Genomic DNA, 15,901 nt, shown 5'->3' on the forward strand with positions numbered 1-15,901 from the left:
AGGAAGGATGAGGTGGAGGAGAGGAGGAGGCGATGGAGTGAGATGGTGCAGGGGGCCTGGCGGGACCAGGTAGGAAGGGGCACACGGGGATCTGAGGGAAGAAGCAGGGTCAGCAGGATGGTGAACAGGGTCGGGACAAATCCCAGGGTAGCAGGGAGGGTGGGATGGAGAAGGGGCTGGGGCTAGTACTAGAGAGGAGGGGGAGCGGGGCAGGGGCCGGCTCCTGTGGCACCCGTGGAAGGGGAAAGGGGGCAGGCTTGGGGGTGTTCTCTAGAGGCAGAACTATGGCTCATCCCCACCCACCAAGCAGGAGAACCCTGGCAGCTATCCCCAGTGGGAAGAAGTAGAAAACTGAAAAAATGGACAGCAGCGTGTAGTCCTTCACAGGAATGTTGAAGGCTGACTTGTAGACGGGCTGCATCACAGTGACCTTGAACTCTGTGGCCCGGACGTCCGCCGCAGCAGCCATGGACTCCAGCAGAGGGGGTGGGGTGTACAGAGGGACCAAGAAAGGTCAGCAGAGGCTGAGTAACGGGGACTCACAGAACCAACCCCACCAACAGGAGGATGCTGGAAATACTTGCCCCACAATGACCCTGGCCACCACTATGGGAAAATGGACCCTGTGACACCACAATGGCGCCATATAATACTCCCACTGGCCCTTATTATAACACCCTCCAAGTAACTTAGAAACCCTGAATGTTTCTTCTGTCTCCCTAAACCCATTCCTGCTCTCCAGTAACGTGCTCCATCCTGGTTTGCCGGTGCTGTCCGGTTGGTTAAGCCCGGTCCTACCAAATTATTGAGCGCTCCCCTTTTAGTCTAAAAAGTGCTCAGTTTGGAGGTTAAATTAAATGGTCACTTTAGCCCAGTGATGCTAAAACTTGAGCATACAACTGAGTCACCTGGAGGACTTATTGAAACAGAAAGCTGAGCCCCATCCCCAGAGCTGCTGATTCCTTAGCTCTGGGGCAGCGTTCAAGAATGTGCATTTCTAACAAGTTCCCAGGTGAGGCTGCTGCTTACTGCAGGCTAGGGACCAGGCTTTGAGAACCACTGCTTTAGATGATTACTTACTCTCTGCACCCCTCTAACCCTCTCGTCACTTCTGTAATCCTTTGTCTGTACCTGTTGCAGCAAAAATAGAAATGAGACTTTTCTGAAAAACAAGGAAAATAAGCAACAATGAACAGGCTGGGGAAACAGCATAAACAGGCCTGAAAGAGTTAAGCAATCTTGGTTATCCTTTAGCTGTTCCTACTAACACACACTTGTAGATAGACTTGTCCTTCACAAAGCTAAACAAAGCTAATTACTCTCTGATTCCATACGAATTGTACCCTGTACCCAGCATTTACTCTCGCTGCATTCTCTTGTAGCAAATCACCCCTTGTACCTGTTTACATTTCAGAAAGGAGGTCACAGGCCGGCAACCCAGGGATGAACGGACCCAATTACCAGGCTGCCTGATGCCAGCAGTGACTGTTTTAAAATATTGCAAGAAGAAGAATGCAAGACCTTCACCATTTTGATCCTTATCACTTACTTACCCTGGACTTCGAGTTCCACCTATAAGACCCTCTGTAATTCCCCAGGATGGGGCGGGACGGTTCCTGAGGTGCTAGCCTACTGTGTCTTCCCTTTGCCTGGCACAGGAAATAAAAAGCCTCTCTACTTCTTATCTTCCAAATCTCTGTCTCCGTATTTTTATTTGGCATCAGTGCATAGGGAGCCAAGATTTGGCAACATACATCATATTCCCCATCCTGTCACTCTGTCCTAGTCCTGCTTCACTCCTCTCCCTGATCCTATAACACTCTTCCTGTCCGTCATGACACCTCCCATAACCCATCCATCCTCCCATAACCTCCCTGTCCCTATAATTCCCTATTCCCCATAACCCCCTTCCTGCTCCCCGTAGCCCCCTCCTATAACTTCTCTGTCCTACACTCCCCTGCCTCTATACACCCTTCAATGTTTTCATATAAATCCCTTCCCGTGTCCCCCAGAACCCCTTCTTGAGACTCCATAACCTCCCCTTGGTCCTTTCCTAACCCTCTCCCTGTCCCACAAGAACCTCCTTATCCCATGTAACCCTCTCCTGGACCCCTATAATCTTCTCTTTGTCTCCCATAACCTTTTCCCATTCTTTTCTAACCTCCAGCCTCCTTCCCACACAAATCCCTTCCTTTTCCCCAGAAACTTTCCTGCGACCCTACAATTCCCTCCTGGACACTCAGACACTCATCATCCCCCTGTCTATCTCATATTAGCTCTGGCTGTCCTCTCCTGACTCCCTCCCTGTTCCGTTAAACTCCCCACTATTTCCCAATCATCAACCACAGTTAATGCCACAGCTGTCCGCTCATCCTAGTCCTGGGGCTGCCCTGGCGAGTTGAGTCACACTGGTGCGTCCTCTGTTGGTTACCACTTTATTGTGATTGGCTGCCCTGATAACGGAGGATGCTGGGAGGGCGGTGCCTCAAGCATTTAGACCCAGATTCTGGTTGGTTCAATGTACTAAGGAAGCATTACTTAGGCACGCCCCCCCCACCCCTGTTCTCTGCCTGTCCTCTTGATTGAGTCAATGAACAAAGATGTGGGGTTTCAACTATTTGCCTTTAAAAAAAATTAATTTAGTTACTTATTTTTAGCTGTGTTGGGTCTTTGTTGCTGCACGCGGGCTTTCTCTAGTTGCAGAGAGCAGGGGCTACTCTTCGTTGCGGTGCGCGGGCTTCTCATCGCGGTGGCTTCTCTTGCTGCGGAGCAAGGGCTCTAGGCACGCGGGCTTCAGTAGTTGAGGCTCGCGGGCTCTAGAGCGCAGGCTCAGTAGTTGAAGCGCATGGGTTTAGTTACTCCGTGGCATGTGGGATCTTCCCGGACCAGGGCTCGAACCCATGTCCCCTGCATTGGCAGATAGATTCTTAACCACTGCGCCACCAGGAAAGTCCTCAACTATTTGCTTTTGTTGTTGTTCCCAATTTGAACTCCTGATTGACTTAGTGAATGAAGTGGGTGGGCCTCAAGTACTGGCTAGTACATTCTGGGCTGATTCTTTGATAGGCAAAGGGCAGGATGTAATTTTTTTTAACATGGAAGTATTGGAAGCCTACAATGCACCAGGCAGTGCTCTGCTCTTGAAGGCCAAGTGGCAACCAAGAGAGACAAAGCCACAGCCCTCCTGGAGTTCGCAGTCCGTGGGGGAGATGGGGAGATGTACAGGGAAAACCTGAATAAATAAACTAAATGATTTCAGAGAGGACCAAGGGCTATGGGGAATAACTAGGACATAAGGGATAGGGACCCAGGGGGGTGACACGAGGTGAAATGGGGAGTGAGGAGGTCAAGGAAGACCTGTCTGGGGAGAGGATGTCCAAGCCTGGATGAGGGGCTGGCCATAAGAAAATCAGGGTGAAAGAGTTCCAGGCAGGGGGAATGGCAAGTGCAAAGGTCCTGAGGTGGGAAAGAGAGTTGTGTGATCCAGAAACAGAAACAAAGGCAGTGTGGTTAGAGTGTGGAGGCAAGAGGAGAGGAGAAGACCAAGGCAGAGCCTGAACACCTGGGTGAGGGATTTGGGTTTGATCCCAAGAACCATGGGAACATGGAGGGTTTAAGCCAAGGAGGGAGAGAATCTGATTTGGGTTGTGGGGTTGCTCCGGCTGCCCTGAGCAGAAAGGAGAGTGGAAGGCAGAAGGTTTCTGTTTTGCCTGAGGACAGAGCCTGGCAGTTTCATACTTACAGAGAATGGGGCAGTGCCCTCACCCCTGGGTCCCTTGGACATGGTGGGATTTGGATATGGAAAGGGAGAGCATCTGGCAGAGAGAAGGCGCCAGGAAACCTCAGCCAGGAACAAGCCACGTGGGACCTGAGTGTGTCTGTATCTGTCTGTGCATGTGTGTGTCGATCTCCTAAGATGATGGACTCAGCGATGCCCTTCACATCTTAGGCAGTCACCCTCCTCAGTCCCTGCAAGCATGGAAGCTGGAAGGTGTAGGGGTCGTGTAGGCAGAAATCATACTGCCCTATGGTGCTCCTTATCTCGTACCAGAGAAATCACCAACACAGGCCAATAAGAATGAGAACCCCCTTCCATGGCTGAGAGTTCCTTGGCTGGTGTATTTCTTGCCTGGTGGATCCCATGGCTGGTGGTCATGTGTCTCTTGGCCAGTGAGCTACATCCCAGGGAGACCATCGCTCCCTCTAACCACTAAGGGTTTACTGTGCAACACTATCCGGAAACATTGCTTGGTGGAGTGTCAGCAAGAGTGAACTTCAAGGGCTGTGCCGCCTCATGCTCCCCCCAGGGGCTCACCCAACTTCTGAGGTGCCCTTAGATTACACAATCTAGAGTCTGCTTTGTCCACAAAACCAGGTATAAGGGCAGGATTAGGAGAAAAGCTGAAAACAGAGCTAGGTACTTGTGCCTGGAGCCTGCCTACTGTGAAAAGAGTAAAAATAAATCTTAATCAAGTAGAGCTAGAAGAACAGAAGGGGGCGCTCTTGTGCCCTGCATCAATAGCAGAGCCCAACAGGAAGAAGAAAGATGCCTCTTCTTTCCTGACAGGGATTCAGTCAATGAAAAGCCCTCAGCTCTTTGTTTACAATAGCCTTCCCAACTTCCTTTTCCCCACTTAAAAGTGTCCCCCTTCCCTTGCATTTCGGGGACTTGCACATGGCTCACCATGGTCGCAGACCCCAACTGCAATTCTCTGCTGATCCCAAATAAACCCATCTTTGCTGGAGAAATATCTGGCAGTCTATTTGTTTCAGCTCAGTGCTACTCTGTGCTTCTTGTTCTGTAAAAGAATTGGTTTTCTTCTTGCAACCAATGAATACAGATGGATTCCTACATTCTTGCTAAAATTTGTTGACAACAGTCTTTTAAATTTTGGTTTTAATTTGAATTTCCCTAATGATGAAGGATGTTAATCACCCTGCACATGCTATGGCCATGTAGAAATTATATTTTGTGAAATGCATGTTCATGTTTTTGTTCATTAAAAAAGTTGAACTGCTTGATTTTTTCTTTTTGCAAATATTTTCTTTCAATTTGTGACGACTTTTCACATTCTCAGTGGTGTCTTCACAAGAAGAAGTGTTAAATTTTAATCAAATCCAATTATTTTAAATATTACGCTTAGGTTTTTTTGAGTCTTGTTTAGTAAATCTTTGTCTACCTATCCAAAGGTTATAAAAATACTCTCCTGTGTTTTCTCATAGAAGTTTTATAGTTTTAGCTTTCATATCTAGGTCTGTGATCCATCCTGAATTAATTTCATAGCTATCATCCTGGACACCACAGTTGTAGGTTGACATTATGCAAAAAATGATGTGGTATGAGGTAAGGAAGGATTCAAGATTCATTTTCTCACTATATTGATATACAGGTTCATTAGCATTAATTGACAAGACTTTCCTGACCCCATTCTATTAAACTTGCACTTTGTCTTAAACCAAGTGACTGTGTACATGTTAGTCGATGGCTGCACTCTTTGTTTTGCTTCACTGGTCTCTTTGTCTATATTTATACCAATATCACACCGTCATACTGTAGGTCTTACAGTAAGCATTGAAAGTTTTATAGTGTAAACCCCCAACCATGTTCTTCAAGATTGTTGTAGCTCTTCTAGAGGCTTTGATTTTCCCCATGTTTTATTTTATTTTTAATTTTTATTGAGTATAGTTTTTTTTTTAATTTATTTATTTTTGCTGTGTTGCGTCTTCGTTTCTGTGCGAGGGCTTTTCTAGTTGTGGCAAGCAGGGGCCACTCTTCATTGCAGTGTGCGGGCCTCTCACTATCGCGGCCTCTCTTGTTGCGGAGCACAGGCTCCAGACGCGCAGGCTCAGTAGTTGTGGCTCACGGGCCTAGTTGCTCCGCGGCATGTGGGATCCTCCCAGACCAGGGCTCGAACCCATGTCCCCTGCATTAGCAGGCAGACTCTCAACCACTGCACCACCAGGGAAGCCCTGGAGTATAGTTGATTCACAATGTTGTGTTAGTTTCAGGTGTACAGTAAAGTGAGTTAGTTATACATATACATATATCCACTCTTTTTTAGACTCTTTTCCCATATAGTCCATTACAGAATATTGAGTAGAGTTCCCTGTGCTATACAGTAGGTCCTTATTAGTTATCTGTTTTATATATAGTCGTGTGTATATGTCAATCCCAATCTTCCAACTTATCCCTACCCCCCCATACGCTTTATAATCAAATTGTCATGTTCTATAAACATGCTCATCATGTTTATTGCTTCTCCTTCCAGTGAGGCAAACTTTCTAATCCAACCCCAGCTACTCATTTTGGCAAGAATTCAGAAAAATCTTATGGGGAAAACTGGCAGGCAGGAAAACCCAATTGCACACATTCAGCTCCTTTATAGTTTCTAATCTCTCATGTCTCCCTAAATAGCCATTAAAGCTCCACTGGTTTTTCTTTACCAAACAGAGTCCGTCAGCTCGTGGTAAGCCCAGTCTTCCACGTCCCCTTTGCCCAGACTCAACAAGTGCCCCAGGGAGTGACCACCAATGTCCGCTTAAGCAGGAAGGGCTCCTTATTCTCTGGAATTTAATTCTTTTAGACTTATTTGCATCCAAAGCCCTTCGCCATGTTTAAAAAATATAAATTTCTTAGTTTCTCCCATTTTTCCCCTAGCTGTTATGGAGGGGGACTGTGATATTGCAATTTATAAAAATAAATATAGCAGCGCCCGCCGGCGGCCGGAGTCGCGGCTGGCCGGGGGCGGGGGCGGGGGCGGAGGGCGGAGGCGGAAGGTAGAAATAGGGGCGGGCGGGCAGCGCCTGTGCCGGAGGCGCGCGCGCGGAGCCGACCGAGCCACGCCGAGGGCGCCGAGCGGGGCGGCCGATCCCGAGCACCCAGGCTGCTGCCGCTGGCCTGGGGCTCGTTCTTCTTCTCGGGGCTCTTCGGGCTCTGCACCTGGGGGCTGCGGCGCGCGCGGCCCGCCTGGACCCACAACGACTGCGTGATGATCAGCACCAGGCTGGTTTCTTCAGCGCAGGCTGGGTTGGCCACCGGGTCTGGGATCATCATCATCCGCTCCTGGAGCCACGTGATCACCGACAGGCACTGGCTTGCCTGAGAATATGTCTGGTTTTTGATTCCATACATGATCTATGACTCCTACGCCATGTACCTCTGTGAATGGTACCGAACCGGGGACCAGAGCAGCAGACATTCCCTCACCTTTTTCGAAACTTCCTCAGTAAAAACCTCCTCATGATCACGCACCACGCAGTTACTCTGTTTGTCCTTGTGCCGGTTGCACAGACGCTTAGGGGAGAGCTTGGGGACTTCTTTGCTGGCTGCATCTTCACGGCAGAACTGAGTACTCCATTTGCGTCGCTGGGCAGAGTTCTGATTCAGCCAAAGCAGCAGCACACCCTGCTGTACAAGGTGAATGGAATCCTCACGCTGACCACCTTCTTCTTATGTCGGATCCTCCTTTTCCGCTTCATGTACTGGTCCTACGGCAAGCAGCAGGGACTGAGCCTGCTCCAAGTACCGTTCCACATTCCTGTCTACTGCAGCGTGGCCAACGCCTTCCTCATCGCTCCCCAGATCTACGGGTTCTCTTTGCTGTGCAAGAAGGCAGTCCGGCTCTTTGATGCTCCCCCAGCCAAAAAGGATGGTTAACTGCTCCATGAGTCGTCAGGCAGTGAGGGCGCCTCCTCCACTCGGTATTCCCATGGACCAAACCTATCACCTCCCGCTTCTAACCTGCCCCGTTTGCAAAAGCACTTTTTTCTTAGTAACAACTATTGGATCCCGTCAGACCTCCACTGGCAGCAAGGTGGTTTTAATGCGAAGCCCAAGGATCCTTCCCTGGGTCTTATTTCAAGGGCTCTGGGAGGTAGAAGCACGGGGTGTGCAGATAGGTGGACCAAGGTGATAAGGAGCTGGGCACCTGCCTGGTTCTCATATCGGTGGCTCCCCACCTTTCCAGCCACTCAGGGAGTATCCTCACATACCGGGCCAGCAGAAGCAAGTGATGAGTTGGTTCTTTTCTTGTGATGTTAGCCTGGGAAAATCGTTGTGGGGTAGGTAGTTTTTTTTACTGTTTACTAGATAACCCATTGGTCCTTTGCCTCATCCTTTCATCCATGTGCCAACATTGAATTCTCCTGTCTACCGACTTCTGATCAGAAGTCTCACTGGCGGGGAGGGGTAGGTGGCAGGGATGGGAACCGGAAGCACCTGAGTAGGTAGGAAGGCCAATAGGTCAGCACCTCTACAGGCTGACTTGGTTAGACCAGTGTCAAACTTGTGAGTTTGCTGTCAACAGTCACAGATACTATTCCCTTTTTAGCATGTCCCTCAAGCCCAGCTTTCCCCATATCCGCACACAGGATGCTCTTGTTAAAAACTATAAGGGTGGGGCTTCCCTGGTGGCGCAGTGGTTGAGAGTCCGCCTGCCGATGCAGGGGACACGGGTTACTATAGGGGTAAAGTGAAATGATGGCTACAAAGCTATTCACTGGGTAACCCCACTCTTTGATACTGTCCTTTTCATATGAAGCTGAACGGACTGCTGTATTCCAATTCATGAGATGTCTCATCTAGACTGCCTCCTGATAAGCCAGAGCTTGTGGTCCAAAGCCTGTTCCTATCTGACTTACTGCCATTTAGCCACAGAAGGCTGGAGAGCAAGAGTGCAAGTCAGCCCTAGCCAAATTATGTTCTGTGGACTGACTCTTTCACCCACTATTTGCAAATAGGATCCTCTGGTGCCAACACTAATTGTTCCTGAACAACAAGGATGGGTTTTAGAAACTGCTAGCATGAAGTTTTTTCCTAAGCAGAAGTGAAAACCTAGATTTTTTAAAGTGACTTTTAATTCACTGTTGTCTGTGAACCTTTTTTTTTTTTTGCGGTACGCCGGCCTCTCACTGTTGTGGCCTCTCCCGTTGCGGAGCACAGGCTCCGGACGCGCAGGCTCAGCGGCCATGGCTCACGGGCCCAGCCGCTCCACGGCATGTGGGATCCTCCCGGGCCGGGGCACGAACCCGTGTCCCCTGTATCGGCAGGCGGACTCTCAACCACTGCGCCACCAGGGAAGCCTCTGTCTGTGAACTTTTAAAGTACTGAGTGTGCAAAAGTGTCTCAAGTTTTGACTATTTCAGTCTATAATGGTTGCCATTTAAAAAACATAAAATGCTGTAATTTTTTTTACCTTTCTGTTTACTATCAGTATATCTTTATAAATCACCCCTGTGGTGACTAAATTGCGCTAAAATATATATATATATGTATGTATATATATATTTGGTCTTCATCCCCGGTCCTAGCCCAGAACTCCCCAAACCCTTGAAATTTCCTGTGATGAGAGCAATAAGATGTCTTTTGTTATATCAGTGGTGACTTTTGGAAAGCCCTTGGGTAACCTAAGGATGAAGGATGGTTGCCAGGGGAACCAACCAAGTGATTAGAGGGTTGGAACTTTCTATACCCATCTTCCCCCTCCCCCCAAACTCTGGGGAGGAGAGAGGGGCTGGAGGTTGAATCAATTGCCAATGGCCAGTAATTTAATCAATTATGTTATGTAATGAAGTGTAAAACAAAGAAACAGAAAGAGCATCACTCACCACCCAGTTCTCACTGAGAGTGCACCCTGAGAGGAATTCAGGATGAAAAACAGGATGAGGCATCCTGTGCTCTGGAAAAATAGGGCCCTTAGATAGTTAGATGTATATCTTAGGAAGAATTTTAATGACCCCAGATTCTTGCATCTTCCCACACATAGAAAAGCACTAAAATCATTAACTTATCTGTTCTTTGTGACTAGCAGTAATCTTTTACCAAGATGTATGCTTGACTGCACGTATTCCCTAGCCAAATACATATACACTATATATATATATATATATATATATATATATATATATATATATACACACACACACCCCAGCTTCTTCCCCTTCTTCTTCACAACCGTCCCCTCAGAGCTACTCAGAGACTGTTTCCTGCGCTATAGTCCTCAGTAAGTTCTCTGAATAAAACCTAAACTCACAACTCTTACATTGAGCATTTTTCTTTAAGTTGACAGAAGTCTCTATAAAAACCCAAAAGGCTGGGTTCAGAAAGCTTCCGGGCTGGTGAACACGTGGAGGTGATAAGAGAGTGTTGCACGTGAAGAGGGCACAGAAGCTCTGTGCCCTTTCCCCAGACCTTGCTCTATTCTCTTTCATCTGGCTGTTCCTGACTTATATCCTTTTATAATAAACTGGTAACCTAGTAAGTAAACTGTTTCTCTGAATTCTGTGAGCCACTCTAGCAAATTAATCAATCCCAAGGGGAGGGTCCTGAGAACCTCTGGTTTACAGCCAGTCAGTTAGAGGTACAAGTAACAACCCAGACTTGTGACTGGTGTCTGAAGTCTAAGAAGAGGTTGTAGGAAACTCCAATCTGTAGCTCGGTGGTCAGAAGCACAGGTAACAACTAAGTCTTGCAACTGGCATCTGGAGTGGTTGGGGAGGGTGGGAGCTGTCTTGTAGGACTGAGCCCTTGCCCCGTGCAATCTAATGCTAGCAACCAGGCAGTGTCACAATTGAGTTGAACTGTAGGACATCCACCTGGTGTCCAAGAGTTGCTTGTTGGTGTGGGGGCCACCTCTCCAAAATTGGAGTTGGTACCAGAACCTATTCAGAGACCTTTTGCATTCGATTTAGACGTGGAACTCAATCTTTTTAAAACAGAAACCAGAGCCTGTGTTCTCCCTGTTTAATACCTTCAATGGCTTCACTCCACATCTAAAATCCAACCTTCTTCCTGTCACCTTCCAGCCTTCTGTGATCTGCCTCCTGCCCACCCTCTGAACTTACTTTGCAGCACTCCCAATGCTACACACCAACCCCACTAGTCTTCTTTTTCTTCCCGGGACAAGCCAGGCTTCTTCCTGCCTCAGGGACTTTGCACTTGCTGTTCTGCTTAGACACTACCTAGAACTGCGCTGCCCAGGACCACATGTGGCAAATTTAATTTAAATTAATTATAATTAAGTTACGTTAAACACTGAGCTCTTTAGTTGTACCAGCCGCATTTCAAGTGCTCAACAGCCACATGTGACTAGTGGGTACCATATTAGACAGAGTGGATTACAGAGCATATCTATCATTGCCGAATGTTCTATTAGACAGTGCTGACCCAGAACTATCTGGCTGCTTTACATTTTACTCTTTTTTTCTGTGTCCTCTCAATATAGAGCAAGTTTTATGGAGGCAAATACCTCATCTCTCTGAACCAGCACTGAGTTACTAAGGCCTAAGACAGTGCCTGGCACAGTAGAGTGGATGCCCAATAAATGTTCATTTAATATGTGAGTAAGCCCCATGGAACTTTGAAGTGGACACACAGGGGCATGTTAACATGTGTGCACATACACATACATACAGAAGATGAATGGAAAGCAGAAACATCCTCATAATATTCATTGCTCTCAAAACTTTGATGGAGGGGAACTGCCCCCAGTACAGGTAGGTTACAGGTACTTCAAAGGCTCCAAGAGGGCCCAGGAGGTACAGTTCACGACTCTCTGAGGGAGGTGAGCTTTCAAGATGATCTCATACTCGCTGCTTCAAGGCTGTGACTACAATGGAGCAAATAATCAGAGTGGAACCTACCAGGATGCTTGAGACACTGAAGCCCAAGGCCAGTCTGGAATTGATCTGTGCTTTCCTCTGATCCCCAAGGAAGTTGGCTTCACGGGTCTGAGGGGATGAAGGCAAGCTGGTGGGAGTGTTTCCAAGGAGGAGGGAGATGAGGGAGGGGCATCCCTGGGGAGAGGTGGAGCGTGAAAGACCAGGAATGGTGGTGTGGGGAAGGAAAGGGCAGGGTTCAGCCCCTCAGTGGAAAAGGAAGAAAGAAGGGAGCCAGGATGAGGGTGTGGGTCTGGGCAGAACACCGGAGGAGGAGGAGCAGAGAGGGGGCTCCTGGAAAGGAACGAGGACAGCTAGATGGTGAAGAGGGAGGGAGTCAATCTCCCAAGAGGAAAAAAAAGGGATCAGTAGGGAGGAGCAGGGAGGTGGGATGGGACAGAGGAGGCAGATCTGGGGAAAATGGGAGTTGGTGATAGCTGGGTGGTGCCCACCTTGAGGGAGAACACGAAGGCCGGTATTGCCAGCAGAATGAAGAAGAAGAAGGAAATGATGGAGAGAAACAAATAATCATTTTCCGGAGAATTCAAGGACATCAGAATGACTGGCTGCATCGGGTAGACCTTCTGCATCGGGATAACCTGCTGCATTGGAGTAACCTTGGACTCTAGGTCCCTGGGGTCAGTGCCAGTAGCCATGGACCTTGGCCTGAGGAGGAGATGCTGGGCGGGTGGAATCTGCAGACATGGGAAAATGGGGCCCAGAGACGGGACATCTGAGCTCCCAAGAAATGAGGACCCCCCCAACCAACCCCTCTACCTAGAAAGGCACTGAAAACAGACACTGCCCCAAACCAGGGGACAATACCCCAAGCCAGAACTCACCACAGCACGTATGTTCCTATATAACAGCCATGATGGCCCTATAACACAATTCAACCCTCCTCTATCCTCTGGTAACTCCTCTATCTACCCTTCCCCCACTGCCCCCTTATCCCCTCCATGTATCCCTCTAACTGCTTTCCTCCGCTAAACTCACCCCACACACTCCATGTATACACACTTAAACAACCCCACGCTTTTCTGATAACCCATCACAAACCTAGTTAAAGTCCCTAGGACTTCCCTTAGCCTCTCAGTCCGGAGGCTGTCTTGGGGATTTGAGTCATTGGGCGTGGTTTCCCTACTGACCACCACTTCATTATGATTGGCTGCTCCCGTATAGGTGTGCCTCGAGTGCCCAGACCTGGCTTCTGATTGGCTCATTGTATGTAAGGGGTGTTACCTAGACAATCCCCTTTCTTCCTGCCCTCTTAATTGATTCGGTGAATAAGCGCACTGGGTTACAGTTATTTGCCCTTTACGTTGTTGTTCCCAGTTTCAATCTTGATTGGTTCAACATATAGTGTGAGGGGCTCACTTCCAGATTGAATCTGAGTGCAATGGGCAGACTGATATTCCTATGAGGAGCCTGCTGAACACTAGACCTAGGCTGTGCCCTGAGGGCCGTTTAGTAACTAAGGCAAACAAGACCAGGGCTTTCCTGGAATTCACAGCTGCTGGGAGAGAAGGGGGGAAAACACACAAATAAATAAATGAGACGATTTAATGGAGGACCAAGGCCTATGAGGAATAACTAAAACGAGGAAGGAGAGGGGCCCCCGGGGGCCACACAGGACTGAGGGGTGGGGTTGAATGGGCAGGAAAGGTCCCTCTGAGAAGGAACATCTAGGCTGAGATCTGAAGTACAAGAGGAGCCAGTCACTAGAAGATTTGGAGAAAAGAGTTCCAGGCAGGGGGAACAGCAAGTACAAAGGCCCTGGGGTGGGAAGGAGGTTGGTAAGGATAGGAACAGAAACAAGGGTCGTGTAGCTGGACTCAGTGATAGATCAAGATGCATAAACAGTATATACAATTGCACATATTCAAACTCATACACAGTCTGCAAGCCAGCAATTCCTCCTTAGAATTTTTCAGTTTGACGGTTTTCAACTTTTCCTTTGAATTAATAGCCCTGTGTGTGGCGCTGGAGAGGACCCAAAGCAAGTGAGTGAGGTGTCTGTGCTCATTCTCTTGAGAGTTAGACTGAATGGCCGAAGGATGTCTCTGTTGCTGGTTCCTTGGCTTGAAGATTCTGTGGTTGTGTGTTTCCCTTGGCTTTTCCAGGCCATCAGAAAAAGGTGGAAAACATGTAAGGTGATGAGGAGAACACTCATGATTCCAGACATATTCAGCAGAGTAACCCATACGGAAAAGTTCTTATTAGTGACCCACTTGTTCTTGTTAGCTCTCCTGGTCTGTGGAGATGGAAGGGAGATGTGCCTTCATGATGTTTGCCCTGGGAGACCCCTGGGGATGGGACCAAAGCCATGGCTGAGAGATACAACCTTCCAGCGACAGCCCATAATGTCATAGGATGGAAGAGATGCAGAGGGTGGGGGCTTTTGGTACAGCATGACACAGGAGATTGGCAGGGGCTCAGAGAATGACCAGCCTTGATGGAGAAAACCAGGAGATGGGACCTCCAGGGGAAGAATCAGACCTGAACAGTGGTTTTCAAAGTGTGGTCCTCTGACCAGCAGTGTCAACATCACCTGGAAATCTCTTTAAAAAGCAAATTCTTACCCACCCCCAGACTTCCTGAGTATGAAACCCTGGTGGTGCCTGAAATCTGTGTTTTAATAAGCCCTCCAGGTAATTTTGATGCAAACTAAAGTTTGAGAAGCACCAAACTAGAGGAATGAATGAGAAAGGGTGCAAGTGCCAAGGACCCTATAAGAGCTTCACTTTGACCTCTGGGCTTTGTCTTTAAGAGGTTCCTTGGGTTCTGGAAGTACAGAGCCTCCTCAGCTGGGTTCTGCATGGGGTTTTATGTCCATGAACAGTGGGAAAGGATAATACAATAGTTTCACCTAACCCAAAGAAAGGCATTGAGTTTTCAAATCAAACTGAAAGTACTTACAAGGAATCACTTATAGACATGCACACATAAATCTAGACATATTGTCATCCAAATCCTCAATTCCAAGGACAAGAATAGAATTTTACAAGCTTGTGGACTGAACAAACAAGATTTTATTCCAAGTACTATGGGAACCTATCAGAGGTTATAAGCTGGGGAAGGTTATGATCTGATATACATTTCTGAGGTTCTTTGGCTGCCCTGAGCAGAATGGAGAGTGAGATGCAGCAGGTTCCTGCTCTCCTTATGAGCACAGAGTCTGGAGACCTTGTGCCTGGAAAGAGAAAGAAGCAAAAACCAGACTGTGTGGGCTCTGGGCATGTCAGAGACAGTTCTGAAACAGAGGAAGAAGGCCCCAGGAATGTCAGGTGAGAACAAGCCATGTTTGACTACGAAATTGTGTGTGTGTGTGTGTGTGTGTGTGTGTGTGTGTGTGAGATAGGTTGATGGGCTCCCTGTGCCTCCTGGGAAGTCATTGACCCTTGTTGCCTTGTAGGGTGGGCACTGGAGGTGGGGGCTGAGTAGGGCAGTGTCAGGAATCAGAGTGACCTCCTGCCTCCTTGCCTTCACATTTCCAAACAATGTCATGTGCCATCAAAACTGAGCCCACATGCAGTCTTGCAAACGTACAATCAAAGCCAAATACAGTCATGAACTCACCTACGTGAAAAGCTCATGTATTTCTCTCTCTATTACACACACATACTCCACAAACCAACAGGTCCCTCTTAGAATTTCTTGGTTCTAAAGTTTTCAAGATTTCCTCCACAATAAAATCCCCATTGACAGGAGTTTAGAGGGAATAAAAGCAGTTAAATCCACTATTTTGTGGTGATCCCCTTTGGGTGAGCAGTGAATACGATTGGCTCAACAATCTATTGGCTGGTGGGAATCTTGCCTGGATGGTCTCTTCATTGAAGAGTCCTTTGCCTGGTGGGTCCATTGCCTGAGGTGTTCCTCGTCTATAAAGTTTCTTGTTTGGAGGGTCTCTGTCTGATGTTCCCCTCGGCTTTGCCAGATCAGCAGAAAAAGATGAAACAAATATATATGATGATGAGGCACGCTCTCCAGATTCCATATATTCTCAGCCAACTGGCTCAGATAGAAAAAAGGTTCAGTTCTAGCCCACTTATTCTTCCTGTTGTTTTTTTTTTTTAAATATTGACATATGTCGTGAATTATTTATTTATTTATTTTTGGCTGTGTTGGGTCTTTGTTTCTGTGCGAGGGCTTTCTCTAGTTGTGGCAAGCGGGGGCCACTCTTCATCGCGGTGCGCGGGCCTCTCACTATCGCGGCCTCTCTTGTTGCGGAGCACAGGCTCCAGAC

At 47.9% G+C, this 15,901-nt stretch overlaps 1 pseudogene; it reads left to right on the forward strand.

The window, feature by feature from the left end:
- The first annotated feature begins 5,320 nt into the window (after positions 1–5,320).
- Positions 5,321–7,657, forward strand: LOC112067314 (TLC domain-containing protein 3A-like; annotated as a pseudogene).
- Positions 7,658–15,901: the final 8,244 nt, after the last annotated feature.

Source organism: Physeter macrocephalus, chromosome 17 (assembly GCF_002837175.3).
Source record: "Physeter macrocephalus isolate SW-GA chromosome 17, ASM283717v5, whole genome shotgun sequence".
Classification (NCBI taxonomy): domain Eukaryota; kingdom Metazoa; phylum Chordata; class Mammalia; order Artiodactyla; family Physeteridae; genus Physeter; species Physeter macrocephalus.